This window comes from Oncorhynchus nerka, linkage group LG26, assembly GCF_034236695.1.
Source record: "Oncorhynchus nerka isolate Pitt River linkage group LG26, Oner_Uvic_2.0, whole genome shotgun sequence".
In the NCBI taxonomy this organism is placed as follows: domain Eukaryota; kingdom Metazoa; phylum Chordata; class Actinopteri; order Salmoniformes; family Salmonidae; genus Oncorhynchus; species Oncorhynchus nerka.
Window position 1 is genome coordinate 5,470,004 of NC_088421.1, and position 14,782 is coordinate 5,484,785.

The 14,782-nt window shown below is 44.6% G+C and overlaps 1 protein-coding gene across 1 annotated transcript in view; it reads right to left on the bottom strand.

Moving 5' to 3' along the window:
* The window catches only part of LOC115110856 (parvalbumin-7-like), a 46,774-nt gene extending 32,194 nt beyond the window's left edge, over positions 1-14,580 (bottom strand). The window contains exon 1 of the mRNA XM_065010025.1: positions 14,366-14,580. The gene's annotated coding sequence lies outside the window, so the exon portion shown is untranslated. The remainder of the gene's footprint in view (positions 1-14,365) is intronic.
* Between the last annotated feature and the right edge of the window lie 202 nt (positions 14,581-14,782).

Consider the following 14,782-nt stretch of genomic DNA (forward strand, 5'->3'; position numbering starts at 1 on the left):
GATGAGAGGAGAGGAGAGGAGAGGAGAGGAGAGGAGAGGAGAGGAGAGGAGAGGAGAGGGGGGACAAGTGTAGTGTAGGGTCGGAGGGTTAATTCCAGGGTTGGGGTCAATTTAATTTCAATTCCAGTCAATTCTAAAAAAGTGAACCAAACTCCAATTCAAGTTCAAATGTTTCCTAATTGAAAAGCATTGAAGTTCATTTGAATTTCATTGTACTTCTTGAATTGACTGGAAATTCAATGGAATTAACCCCAACCCTGGATAATACAGACTCATAATAACTAACTGAGTCGTAAACTATACTGTGACTCTTTCCACACAATTACGGGTTGGTGAAAGGATATGAGTTATCTTGGAGGTTATACTCACTGGCCAAAAGGCAAGCCAGTGGAGGAACAACAATGCATTTGAGAAGGAGCCTGCTTTTTAAAGACATCACACTAGAGCAGAGAGCCACGAGAGCTCAGCTCAGTTACTCACATACTAATGTTGCCTGTTTCTCCCGAGGCACTTAGATGCCCACACTTTCACACGAGCTGTCTCTCTCTCATATCCTTCCACCGGCTTGCTCTCCCTCACTTTTTTTTCATGTCTTCCACTATTTCTCTCTCTATATCTTAGTCTCACAGATATCGGCAGAGGGGTTTGAATGTGAACACAAAGACGGGACTAGTTCATTTGTAGCCAGGCTTGGCTAGAAGCTCTTCTACTGGTGAAAGACACACATGATAAAGACTATCAGACTGAGGGCAAAATACAAATATTTTTGGGGGTTGTAAGGACATTTGATGCAGCCAAACTTTTTAACCAGTACTTTTCTCTATGTCTCGTTCCTCTTACAGAGCACAGGCAGTGGGCAAGTCGACAGAACATAGACAAGGATCACCTGGGGCCTCACATATCAATTTATCTCAAATACTATTGACGAACGGAACTCAGAATGTTCATACACGTAGAAAAAGTGTGATTATAAAACAATCCAATGAGTGTCATAAACGCACCGGTAGGAGATCACCATTGATAAATGGCAATCGTTCTCAGCCTTAGTTCTCGCGCATGACCTTGGCTATTTGCATTTCGAAACAGCCCCTAATTAAACAAGGTAATCCCAAGGAACTGACCAGGGTTCAGAACAATGATAATCTATTGACGTTGGCCACTGTTTGTTACCATTCTGATACCAACCTGTTGCCAACTGTTGCCGTGATGATACTGGAATCTGCTCAGAATGCCAGCATTGGTTTTTAACCTGAAGTGGCCCTGCCAATAAGCCACCTGAACTAGAATTGGAGGTGACAAGATGAGTGGGGGGAGAGAGAGAGGGGAGGAAGGGGAGGCTGGGAGACAGACAGGGGGGCATAATTAGGAGAGGCGTGGGAGGCTTGTGAGGTGGCAGCGCCCCGGAGGGAGGAATGGAAGTGAGGGAAGCCTCGGAGGAGAGGAGCTGATAAGCTAAACTGCTTCAGTAACGGCCCAGTGGATGCTGCTCTGAGCAGAGATAGATACGGTGTGATTGAGGTGCCATGCTGCTGGCTTGGCTGAGTTTTCTCCTCATCGCTCTGCTCCTCCAAATGCAACCAGCGCCAAATGAAATGCAAGAGTGCATTTCCTCTCTTTTACTCTCCTCTCCTCCTCTGCCCCCTGTATTTCTGTTAATTGTACAAATGGAGTGGAAATCTATGGAAATCAGTAGTATTCTACCTGCCAGACAGGAGGCACCTCACCTGCCCTCTCCCTGTCAAGGGCCTGTTATGCATATGGATTCACCAGTCTCTTCTCGCAGATGCCTCAGCTAGCTACAGTACATGTTTAATCAGCCCATTTGAAGGACTCTGCTTATTCGCTACTCTTTATTAAAGAAATATATATATATATATATATATATTCCGCTCTGCTCCTTCTCCAAATAGTTTTTGGTTTGTTGCATCCAACTCTCCAGTCCTTGGCTGCCTCTCTCCGGTTTCTGACATATTTCCTCTCTCTCTTTAGCTTTCTTTATTGATTGCTTGCTCTTTATCTATTTGTCAAATGCCTTCTCAGGAGATTCTCTTGAGCCTCTTGAAACAGCAGAGATTAAGATATTAAGAAATTATGTGACTGTCTGCCACCCATGTTGACAATCACCTCTCCCTCTCCCTCTCTCTCTCTCTCTCTCTCTCTCTCTCTCTCTCTCTCTCTCTCTCTCTCTCTCTCTCTCTCTCTCTGTATCTCTCTCTCAATCCATTATCATGACTGTATCATTTGGCTCCTGCCCCCTCTGTTCCAGGTGGGTTAGATATAATAATAACAATGAGAATCAGATGTACCTTGGCAGAGAGTCGGTGGCTTTACATTACATAACATCAGGATCATATTCATTATTGCCATTGGTGGTTCTAACTTGTATTGGCTCCCTGGGTGAACCATCATAACATTTAAAACTATATAAATATACAAAATATATACAAAAATAAGACTCATAAATAAAAACTCATAAATAAAATCCACTTAAAATAAGAATAAAAACAAAGTGTAGTATATAAATACAAATAAAGAAGAGAATCAAATTATTAGACTATTACCCTTTGCAAACAAAAAGCACTAATCTTATATCATACAAATAGAATAACACAATTATAAATAAGAGAACCTGATAATTACACTATTGCACTTCAAACAAGAAATACACAAACTAAATTGCACAACTAATTGCATTACTAATTGCAGTACTGTACAAAGATAGTGCGCTATTTAATAGATTCCCCCACTCCCCCTACCTCGGGCATCCAGTGGGGAGATCTCAGGTCAACCAACCCCCGCCCCCCTCCCCATCTCGTACTTCTGAGTGGGAGACCTTCCCAGCTCACAAACTAGAATCAGGGTGCCCACTCCGACAAGGTTAATTGACCCACAGTCCCATATGGTGACATGATATCATTGACGTGACATGCAAATGAGCAATAGAAAAATGATTGCGTAAATGTCACCATTACGATTTTTTAAATGTTATTATTATTATTCTTTATTTTTTTGTGAGTGCGCCCGGTGCCGCCCACGGCAGGATGCCGCCCTGGGCGGCTGCCAATGTCGCTAATGCCTAAATCCGCCACTGATTATTGCACTTTGTTTTGCTGCGGGAAAAAAAAGCGTTCCTTATAAGTTCAGGCAGCCCCTTCCCATTGCCATCTGTTTTCTTCAGTTTGTTATCTAGTGAATATGACCCTGGTTTTTATGTTACGTAATTTCTGCTTTGTTTTTCTTTCCTTGCTTAGTCATCCCCCCGCCCCCGCCCCCTCTTCTCTTGGTGGAAGCCAGGCAGTTGGGTGACAAATGTGAATTCCTCACGAACACTCCCGGGTTTCCTTCCAAGTCATTACTAGATACACTATTTCTGAATGCTCCCTCCCTCCGGTCTCTCTTCTCTTTCTTTCCAAATGGATCAATGCATCTTCTCTTTTAATAACCCTTGTTTTAAGATGGTCATACCATGGCTCATTTAGCTATTTGATTTGGATTTGTAGGACCCCTGTCGGTATATATAGTACCAGTCAAAAGTTTGGACACACCTACTCATTTAAGGGTTTTTCTTTGTTTTTACTATTTTCTGCATTGTACAATAATAGTGAATACATCAACACTATGAAATAACACATATGGAATCATGTAGTAACCAAAAAAGTGTTAAACAAATCAAAATATAGTTTTGATTTTAGATTATTCAAATAGCCACCCTTTGCCTTGATGACCGCTTCTACAATATAGAAACCAGTAAAAATGAAGGAAAACCCTGGACTGAGTAGGTGTGTCCAAACCTTTGACTGGTACTGCGTATAAATTGGCCTTTATTGCTATAGCCTATAGAAATGTATTGAATAAACAATTTATAAATGGCAAAACAGACAGTCCAAAAATAAATCATAAGGTTTTTAAGTGTCTGTCTTATATTTAGGTGATATGAGAAAGCTCAGGAATGATTTATTATTATTTTTTGACACATATATTTAACATATTTGCACAAAACAACTTTTTTTAACCCAGTACCGGGTTACCTTCAGAACAGTCCCGTGAGATCATAGTTGGTCTTTAGGCCAAACTGTTCAGGTGCAACAGACAGAAGTTGGCACATTGGCGGCACCGACTTCAGACGAGTCCCATGAGACGAGTCCCATTTTTGTGAGAGGATCGATTTTCGGGATGTCTCCTGGTCTGACAAACAAAGCTGTAGCTCTGCCCCTTTCCATTATGGTTGTGGAAGGCGGACTTCGGCGGATGTGGTCTGGATTGAGACGCGGCCCATACAAAACAGATTTCTCTAGCTTAAACAGACGGATTTTGGTGGGGGATTTGTTTCATTATGTTAATTACTCAACTCAACTTTTTTTTTAAAGAGCCAGTATTTCCAATAGCACTCAAGACCATTCCATCACTGTCATGCAGTGCTTGACATGGACTGAAACAGGTTCCGGGAATTCATTTTGGGTGCCGGTATTGTTTATATTTTGGTGCTCCTGTGATGTTATTCCGCTGCTACTTCATGTGATTTGATGGGTCTTGATTTGCCTTTATTGGTAACGACATCATGACATGTGATCTCCCATATAAACATACATATTCTGTGATTATGGGTAAAAAGTTTAAGTCTATAGTAATCCCCTGGCAGTGAAGGGTTTATGGACAGCCGGTATGTGACAAGTCTCGTCTCAGCAGGGGGGCAGGAGTACTCTGAACAACTCTGAACTGAGCATCATTTCACCACATGGGAACAACTCCCGATCAAATGGGCTCATCGTAATAGCTGCAATGGAATGGATGGAAAGGTATCAAACACATTTCCATTTTGATACCGTTCCATTTATTCCATTCCAACCATTACAATGAGCCCCTCCTCCTATTTATTCACCCACCAGCCTCCTCTGGTTCAAATTGGCTCCCCCTCCAAATATGCTAAGAAAGTTTGATTGAGTCTCGAGTGACAACTGCCACTAGTCAATGTTAGATTGTCGGGATATTTACAGATAGCTATTCACACCAAAAAAAGTGTCCTATAGGTGCTCGCCTCAAAGGACTATCTGCAAGGACAAAAACCACAGTCCCTTTCAAGCATGAGTGCCTTTACACGGTGTGATGTAAAGGGATTATTTTTTTCTGAACTATAAAACTCTACTGTTCACCCCAATTTTCCTTTGTGTATAGAGAAAGACACTAAATCAAGTGAGACAGATGTTGTCACCCCCAATGATGTTTGTGTGTGTGTGTGTGTGTGTGTGTGTGTGTGTGTGTGTGTGTGTGTGTGTGTGTGTGTGTGTGTGTGTGTGTGTGTGTGTGTGTGTGTGTGTAGAGAGAGAGAGAGAGAGAGAGAGAGAGAAGGAGAGCTGTATCCACATGGGTAGGCCACTGTAGTGAACAAAGGAGGCTAAAAGAGGTCATGGTGGTGTCAGGAGAGCGTGTGTGTGTGTGTCTAAGTGTGCGTGTGTGTGTCTATGTGTATGAAGGGGATTCCTGTTTCCTTTAGTATAGTGTGAGTGGCAGCCAGGCCTGTCCAGGATGAGTCTGATGGGTTTGGATGGCTGCTGAGGCTTGAGTCACACAGCCCTGTGTGCGGAGTAGGGTGACAGAGGATCCTGGGGGGAGGCGTGAGAGAGAAAGAGAGAAAAAGAGACTATGGGGAGGGGCTGGATATCAGGGTCCTGTGTATCACTTAGCCAACTAGCATGGTGCTGAGGCTGAGGATTCATACATCCGCAGAACAGTGCCTGTCCATCCATCACACACTCCTTCATCTTCCTTTACTTTCTTGTCTTTTATCCCTCGCTCCTCTGGCTCCTCGCCTCTGTCTCTGGTTTGCATTTTCCTTTTCTTATCTGTTTCTTTCTTCCTCGCCCTCCAGCACCTCCCTTTCGACGGTTCTTCTCCTTCCTCTTCCCATTTTCTCTTGCTCTTTTATTCTCCGTTTCTCTCATTTCTTCTCCTCTCAGCTTGTTGTCTGCATCAGGCTGGTCTAAGCCTCTCTATTGTGCTGGATCCTTTCTTTCTCTTCCTGGGACAGATTCACTTCTATTCCCCATTCTCCTCATGCCCTAGGCTTATGGTACCAAAAAACTAAAGCGCAACACAATTTGTATTCTGCACTAGTCTTTGATAAGGGGGAGAGGGGGGTTAGAAGAGAGATGAAGGAAGAGGGAGACAAGGTTTAAAGCCACAGTCGTGGGCTGCTTAAAATTGTTGAACATACAATTTGTTTGGGCGTTACATTGTCAGCACATTCTCTGTTCGTCTGGGATTTAACCCAAAGGTCCTGCAGGCTGCGAACACAAGAGCCCAAACCCCTATAATGGTGTTGTTATCGTAATAACTTGTCATTCAGTCTTCGTAATTACGGGATTATCGGCTAATGAGTAGTACATTACATAAGTGGCCCATCCGTCAGAACTTTGACATGACATCACGTCACTTAAATATGTTTTGTTGTGTGTGGTTGTTTGCATCAGACTAAATATAAACCAGATATTGAGTATGTGTTCATGTATTTGCATTAGCTCTTGATGTGTTTCCTCGTGCAGTGTGGGTGACTGGGTGGGTGACCACCATCCACGCAGATCTGCACATTCCTCTGCTCATGTTTTTACTGAGTGTGTGAGTGAGTCAGGGTGTGTGTGCGTGTGTCCGTGTGTGTGTTTCAGTGTAGATTGTCGGAGTGTGTCTGTGTATTCAAACAGAGTAGCTGAAGCCCCTGTCCCATTGACAGTGGCTTGCCTTGTCAGCAGTAGTGCCAGCAGAAACTCTGCCGCCTGACAGCGCCTCTTGTCTTGCAGAAGTGCGTGTGCGTGTGTGTGCGTGTGCGCATGCGTGTGTGCGTGTGTGTGTGTGTGTGTGCACGCTCGGCTATATAAACCCTACATTGACCTTTCACCATAAAAGCCAGTCCAGCACTGGGCTTCCACTCCTCCTCTACAGCTCTCCTCTCTTACTCTGACACAGTCTTCACACTCTGCTGGTGGGAGCCGGGGCCGAGCCTGGGGCAAGCTGAGTTGAGTGTGTCCAGCTAGCGCTCTCACACAGAGAAGAGGGAGGGATGGGGAGAGAGATGGAGAGGAAAGAGGGAGAAGGGGATGCACACATTCATGGTTCTACACAGGAACGATATGCGTTGTCATTCATAAAGATAGAAAATAGAGAGAGATTAACACAATCTAAAAGAGCTAAAGTGGCTGTTGGCAACTGGGCACACACACACACACACACACACATACACAGATGGTATGATTGTGTGTGTGTGTGTGTGTGTGTGTGTGTGTGTGTGTGTGTGTGTGTGTGTGTGTGTGTGTGTGTGCGTGCGTGCGTGCGTGCGTGCGTGCGTGCGTGCGTGCGTGCGTGTGAATCTACAGTACTACAGTATCATGACCAAAGCCCATTCACAGATAAGGCTTCAACCTAACACTCCCAAATAGAGAATGACATTCAAGTGAAATAAGCTCATCAGTGTAATACGTGATAAACAGAGACGTTTAGCGCTGGCTATACTGCAGGCCCCTTGCTCACACTGACATAACGATTGCATCCAAAATGGCACCCTATTTGCTAGATAGTACACTACTTCTGACCAGGGCCCATAGAGCTCTATTAAAAAGCAGTGCACTATGTAGGGACATAGAGGATTTTCGGACACAGACGGGATTGCATGTTTCCTGCATTCAGATGATCTCTATGATGATCGGGGGCCAGTCCGGAACGCTCCCAGCTCCCGTCTAAAATATATTAGCAGGCTGGCAAAGCAATGGGAGAGAGGAGGAGAGAAAAACGTCCATCATCCTCTTTGCGCATTTTCAGATAATATGACAGCTGATGTGGAATATGATGTATATTGGTCACAACGAATGCTATTCCAAGTCCTGCTTATCTGCTTATCTCTTGTATCACACTGATAATGCAATGACATCTGGTCATCGTAGTCATTGCTAGGAATAGAATAGAACACATTGGAACGGAATAGAATAGAGTTTGGTAACTTCTGCATTTTGCCCACTAAGTTGTCCTTTCTTGGCATCTATTCTCTATGCAGGGAGTAGAGAACAGTAGTTCTAAGAAATGAACTGTTCAGCCAGGGACCAGGCAGCAGTCTTCTGTAAGGGGCTGATTGTGTAGCCGGTAAGTGAGAAACCATGAGAAACCTCGGGAGGAGATGGAGCAGAAGTTTGAGACCTCATATAGGGAATGCAGCAGTGTCTCCATCGACTCATTAACTTGTCCGTGAAACAGTGCCCCCTGTCTCACGTAGATGAACTGTGGTGCAGAGGGATGCTGTTTTCAGGTCACAGAGCAGGAGTACACTTTTGCAAATGATGTTGGGTAAGAAGCGTCATTTGTTGTGCTGTGCATGTGTATGTGTCTACATCTATGTCTATATATCATCCACATCCACTGACTCTTACTTACTCCAAAAGAGTAAGGAGTTTAAAGTCACGCTGCATCAAAATAGGTCACAATGTTACATTATCATCCCATTTATTTCACCAAAAACTCCCTCCCTCCGTGACCCATAAAAATAAATATCTCAATCCACTTTCGTCTCCCCGGCCTCTTCCCAGATGACTTCCATCCATCCCATCACACTAATGATCTCATTTAGGAGTTTGTGGAGGTTTTAATTGCTCGGCCTGACTCCTGCAGCGCTGCGCTGGCCTCTGTGTCACTACTAAAGTTAGATTCACTCTAAGCGACCTCTGTTGCTCGGGCGGTTTAAAAATACATTGGCCTTAAAAATAAAATAAAACACATGGCCAAATCTCTAAAATAGATCGACTGAACTTTGGCACAAAGTGAGAAGTGTCCCCTTTTCACACCTTCGTTTGGACCGGCAGAGCGCCGGTGATAGAGAGAAAGTAAGAAAAAACGTGAGTACGTGAGGAAGAGAGAGAGAGAGAGAGAGAGAGAGTGAAAGAAGATACAAGAAAGGGAGGGTATTGCAGGTGTGGTGGCAATTACATCAGCACCTGGATATTCAACAACAGAAGAAAAGAAATCCCTCTTCCATCAAAACAATACAACAGTTTCCCCCCTCCACACATTAGTACACGTACTGCAAGATAACACAGGTAGTTTGTAAAACTAGAATGTCTGAAATCTAGATGCAAAATGTAGGAGGAACAACAGCTGATGTTCCAGCACCATGCATCATTAGCACTAGCTTGGGAGCCAAGGCAAGCCACTCTTGCCAACTCCTTATGGAATGCCAATGGAGCAGCGAAAAGCACAAACAGATCTGGGACCAGGCTACATTAGCACAACAGTCGTAATTCTCTATTAGCAGGTGACTCAAAGTTATGGCTCCCTTCCAGCTTCTGGCTTCCAACTTCCAGCCCTGCAATGCCAATTGGTCCCACATGTGCTTTCATCTGATCAGTAACACACGCACACACTGCATACATACACGCACACATACACACAGTCTTGTATAACTAACCTTGTTGGGACACACAATTCAGTCCCATTCAAAATCCTATTTTTTTTATAACCCCTAACCATAAACATAACCCTAACCCTTACCCTAACCCTAACCCCAAGGCATTATGGGCATTATGAGTTGGAGGATGATGTCTAAGTGAATTTTGTTGGCCAAATCTCAAGAGATGAATGCATTGCATAGGTGACCTGACCGTGAGAGTTCATGTAGAAGGAAGGATGGAAGGATGGAGGGATGGAGGGATGGAGATGGTATTGTGCTGTTCTGCTGAGCAATGGAAAAACTAAACGTCCTCTTCCGGAACGGTGTGTGTGACCTCTCGCTATGTGTGCATCTAGGTGAATGGGTTTATAAGTGTGTGTGTGTGTGTGTGTGTGTGTGTGTGTGTGTGTGTGTGTGTGTGTGTGTGTGTGTGTGTGTGTGTGTGTGTGTGTGTGTGTGTGTGTGTGTGTGTGTGTGTGTGTGTTAATGCAAGAGTGTCTCAACACAGTAATGAATTGTCAAACTACATTGGGATCAATCCTTACGATGCTGACAGGCAGGCAGGCAGGCAGCAGCTTCTGAGTTTCCCACTCCTTACAGCAGTGGAGGCTCCTCAAATGAGGAAGAGGAGAACCATCCTACCCAGTGATTTTTTGTTGTTGTTGTAAAACATTTAAAAGTTATCCTTTTTAAATCAATCTCTACTAAATATATTCAAATGTCACCAAATAATCTATTAAAACACACTTTTTTTGCAATGAAGATCTACAGTAGCCTCAACAACACTCTGTAGGGTAGCTTCATGGTGTAGCCGGAGGACAGCTAGCTTCCGTCCTCCTCTGGGTACATTGACTTCAATACAAAACCTACTGTAGGAGGCTCATGGTTCTCACCCCCTTCCATAGACTTACACAGTAAATATGACAACTTCCAGGGGACACTCTTACAGCATGAACTGACATGTTGCCCACCCAATCAAAGAATCAGATAATGAATCTAGTACTGAAAGCATAAGCTACAGCTAGCTAGCACTGCAGTGCATACAATGTGGTGAGTACTTGACTAAAGGAGAGAGAAAGACAATAGTTGAACAGTTTTGAACAAATTAATTTATTACAAAATGAAGGACAAGCAAAAGAGAGATAGAGAGAGAGATTCCGTAATTTAAAAAATAATCTGTTTCACTTACTTAGCTAGCAAGTGCAGCTAGCTAGTTTAGCCTTCTCAAATACCCTGCTCAAACAGAGGGATGCTATTTTAGCTAGCTGGCTATGGATTGCCAACACAACACTGGAGCTCTTTCAATTCAAGGTGAGCTGCTTACTGACTGTGCACTGTAGCGTTACTGCATGATTGTAGCGGGTTTACTAACACATTAGTTCTATTAGCTATGCTGACTATGACATTACATAATATCGTGACATCGATGCAAGCTGTGTGTAGAGGTTTTGATATGGTTTGGCTTGAAAAGGTTTTTTCACCTGGTCACATACAGCTGATGTGTTGTGCATTGAAGTTCACAAACAAAGAGAAAAGGTGAGAGGAGGAGAGCTCATGGATGCAAGAAGAAATACAACGTGGCTGCTATGAAAGTGAACTGTATTTACGGGTGATCAGGGATGTATTCATTCTGCTGATTCTGTTGAAAAGAATGTTTCTTAAACGGATGCAAAAGTTTGCAACTGTTGGACTAAGGATTACACCCTAGATTAGCTAGATGCAGGCAAGAGCGTGCAAGATGGTATTGAATGTGTCACTGTCTGTCCATGTGTCACTGTCTCTCGTCTCAAAAAAAATTCCTCCGCCAGTGTGCACCTACATTGTAAACTTTCATTCATAGACTAGGTTGTACCATCCTCATGATGGCTATAAGGAACATTGAGTATTATGTATTAGACCGAACCTATTAATGTTATATTGAGCTGAGTGAATGGAATATGAACGACAGTCATCCAATATGCTATAATAGAAATAAGACCATGCTCATAAAAAAAAGACCCTTCCTTATCTTAAACGTCACCGACTGCCACTGCCTTACAATATAACTACAGCCTGCCACTTCAGCAAAGAGAGAGGAAAATACTCTCTTCTTTCTCCTCCCCCCCATTTATTCTCCTCTTTATAATGATGGCGATCTGTTTTTTCATTAACGCTCTGCACCGGAGGTCGATTAACTCTGTGTCAATTCCCTGTTTTTAATGTCAAAATCTATCAGCGCAAATTGAGAATAGCTTTGTTTAAATTCATTCAATTTCATCTATCAGAAATGCACATAATGGGTGTGGCTACTTGCAAGTAGCCTTTTAAGTGGGGGAAGCAACATATTATAGTCACATCCCTGTACACTCTTAGAAAAAGAGAACTGAAAAGGATTCTTTGCCGGTCCCCATAGGAGAACCCTTTGAAGAACCCTTTTGGGTTCCACGAAGAACCCTTTCCTCAGAGGGTTCTACATGGATCCCAAAAGGGTTCTACCTGGAACCAAAAAGTTTTCTCCCATAGGGACGGCCGAAGAACCCTTTCCTCAGAGGGTTCTACATGGATCCCAAAAGGGTTCTACCTGGAACCAAAAACGTTTCCTCCCATAGGGACGGCCGAAGAATCCTTTTGGAATCCTTTATTCTAAGAGTGTAGTTGTGGGTGATGCCTTTCGGACCATAGAACGCAGCTGTGCTTTCGTTTCATACCGTTCAGTTTTGAGGCTGCCCACGTAAAAATTCAAAACATGCACTCTGGATCCATCCGCACACAATTAGCTGGTCCTATCTTAACATCTAACAACCTCTCACCTACACAATCCCACACAACAAATTTCTCTTCTTCCAAGCAATCATGACATTCTCCTATTATTTCACCCACTGGCACCCAGCTAGCTACCCACTCACTCAAACTCACTCAAACGTACGTGCGCTGCACACGCAGAAAGGCACCCACACACGTCTATGTGGAATTGGAGAGAATATATAGATAATAAGTAGATATGTAGTTTGATGTATGTGGGGCTGCTGAACTGGTACTGGTACTAGCAGGCTAGATTGATCATCTCTGTTGGATTGGTACTCTAATCCCATCCATGTTCCATGGTGTCATTAATCTGCCCGTGCCTGAATCAGAGACAGGGATCGGGGATGAGACGTGCTTCATGAACTGCGGTGCCACATTGCGCTGAAGAGGCCTGCTCTGGTCCGGTTTGTTTGCGCACACGCGCACGCACACGCGCACGCACACGCGCACGCACACGCACACGCACACGCACACGCACACGCACACACACACAATGCTTGAATTACTCCACTATTTCAGACAGGGTTTGTGGAGAGACGCCTCAAGAAGAAGGAGGATGAAAGTCACTCCAACACACACCACAGCGGCAAACCATACCAGAGGCAGAACCCTTGAACACATAGCTGCCACCAAGCGGAAGGTGTACCCAACAAGAACTGCAGCTGCACAGCTGATACATCAACATTTTCTCGACATTCTCTCTATCCCTCTCCATCCCTCTCTCTTACAATCCCTATCTCTCCCTGTCTCCCTTTCTGTATGTCTGCCCGCTGCAAGCATCAAACTGTTCTCTCTGTCTCTATCCTCAGACTGTTTCCTCAAGACCCACCATTTCCATCTACACATCTCTTTCTATATCCCTCTCTTCTCACAAGTAACAGTGCACTGCATTACCGCCACACATCTCTTTCTCGTTCCGTCTCTCTCTCTCTCTACACCTTTTATTCTGTCTGCCCAACCCTCCTCATCTCTTTTTCCTGCCATCTCACTATGACCCTCATTCCCTCCATATGTCAGTTAATTTTTTCTCTCTTCTCTCTCTCACACTCTTTCGTCTCTCTCTCCCTCTCCCGGTCTCTCGTCTCTGTCCCATTAGCTCCCTTGTGGTTGCTGAAGTTCTCCCCATCGCTCTATCCCTCTCTCTCCATCCCTCTCTCTCCCTCCCGTATGTATTTCAGGTTGCCCGTACTTTGCCGCACCAACGACAGTTTCCCAGAAATCTAACGTCACTCTTACAGACTGCTGTTTGCATGTCAGGAGTGCAGCTCTGTCTCTACAGATGTTATGAAAGGGGAGCAATCTGGAGTGAGAGAGGAGGCAATCAGGGAGAAGGGGAAAGGAAGGGGAGGGAGGAGTTGAAAAGGGAAAGTGTCCCAAAGTGTGTCGCAAAGTCACACTGATCGTCTCTGTATTCTATAGCCTGCATTATGACAAGCGTACCAACCCGCACCAGCGACATCACTCATTATTTCCATTTGGACCCCCCTCAGCCCACCTCTCTCTCTATCTCTGTTAGTCTGCATGGTGTGTGCTGCTGGAGCAGCCGCTCAAGCACAGCATTAGCACCAGACCCACAGAACAGCTATCTGATAGACTTTCTATTCCCCTCCTCCCTTCCACTTTCCCTCCTTCCCTCTCACCCTTTCTCAATCTCATTCTCAAATACAGTACACACGCACATTGGAGCAAACACACACCGCTCGGGGACCAATCGGAGTCGCCAGAGTTCAGTTCTTATTTGTGAATGGGATTTTACGGAGAGGCAGAGCTGCCCGCTGCTTTCTGCAGCAGCACAGCTGATACATCAACATTTTCATGACATTCTCTCTATCTCTCTCCATCCCTGTCTCCCTTTCTCTAATTCTCCTCGCTGCAAGCATCAAACTGTTCTCTCTTTCTCTGTTCTCAGACAGTTTCCTCAAGACACCTACATTTCAGTCTAAACATCTCTTTCTATATTCCTCTCTTCTCACAAGTAACAGTGCACTGCATTACCGCCCCTCCTCTCCAATCCCCTCTCCCTCTTCTTTTTCCACTTCATCTCTTCTCATTTCTGGTTCTCCCCATTCCCTTTCTCTTTATTTCCCTCATCCTGTCTGCCTCCAGCATCAGTGATAGTTGAGGGAAGCAGAGCCCCTCTCATCTTCCCTTATTTCTTACCTTTGTGAGAGTCTGTGTCCCGGGTTGGTGCTGGAGCTTCACTGGGATCGTCGGACGGTCAGGCAGACGGGCAGAAGGACAGACGGACGGACCAGGAGCCTGGAAACCTTCTGTGAGCCAAAGAGAGAAGGAGAGAGAAAGAAAAGGGAGCGAGAGAGAGAAATAGGTAGAAAGAGAAAGAGAGCGGGCGGTGCTGCTGAAGAGGGAGCGCTGAGTGGCTGGAGGTGAGATGAAGGGGAGAAAGCGAGAGGGAGGGAAAGATAAATGGAGAGGGAGGGAGAGAGGGAGAGAGGGCTGGATTGGGATAGGAGGGTATTTTGTGATGTTTAAGAGGAGGGAGGGATTGCAGCAGTGGAGGGAGATAGTGGAAGAAGGGATGCGGGGAGGGAGGGTCGCTAGGTAGATGGAGAAGAGTGG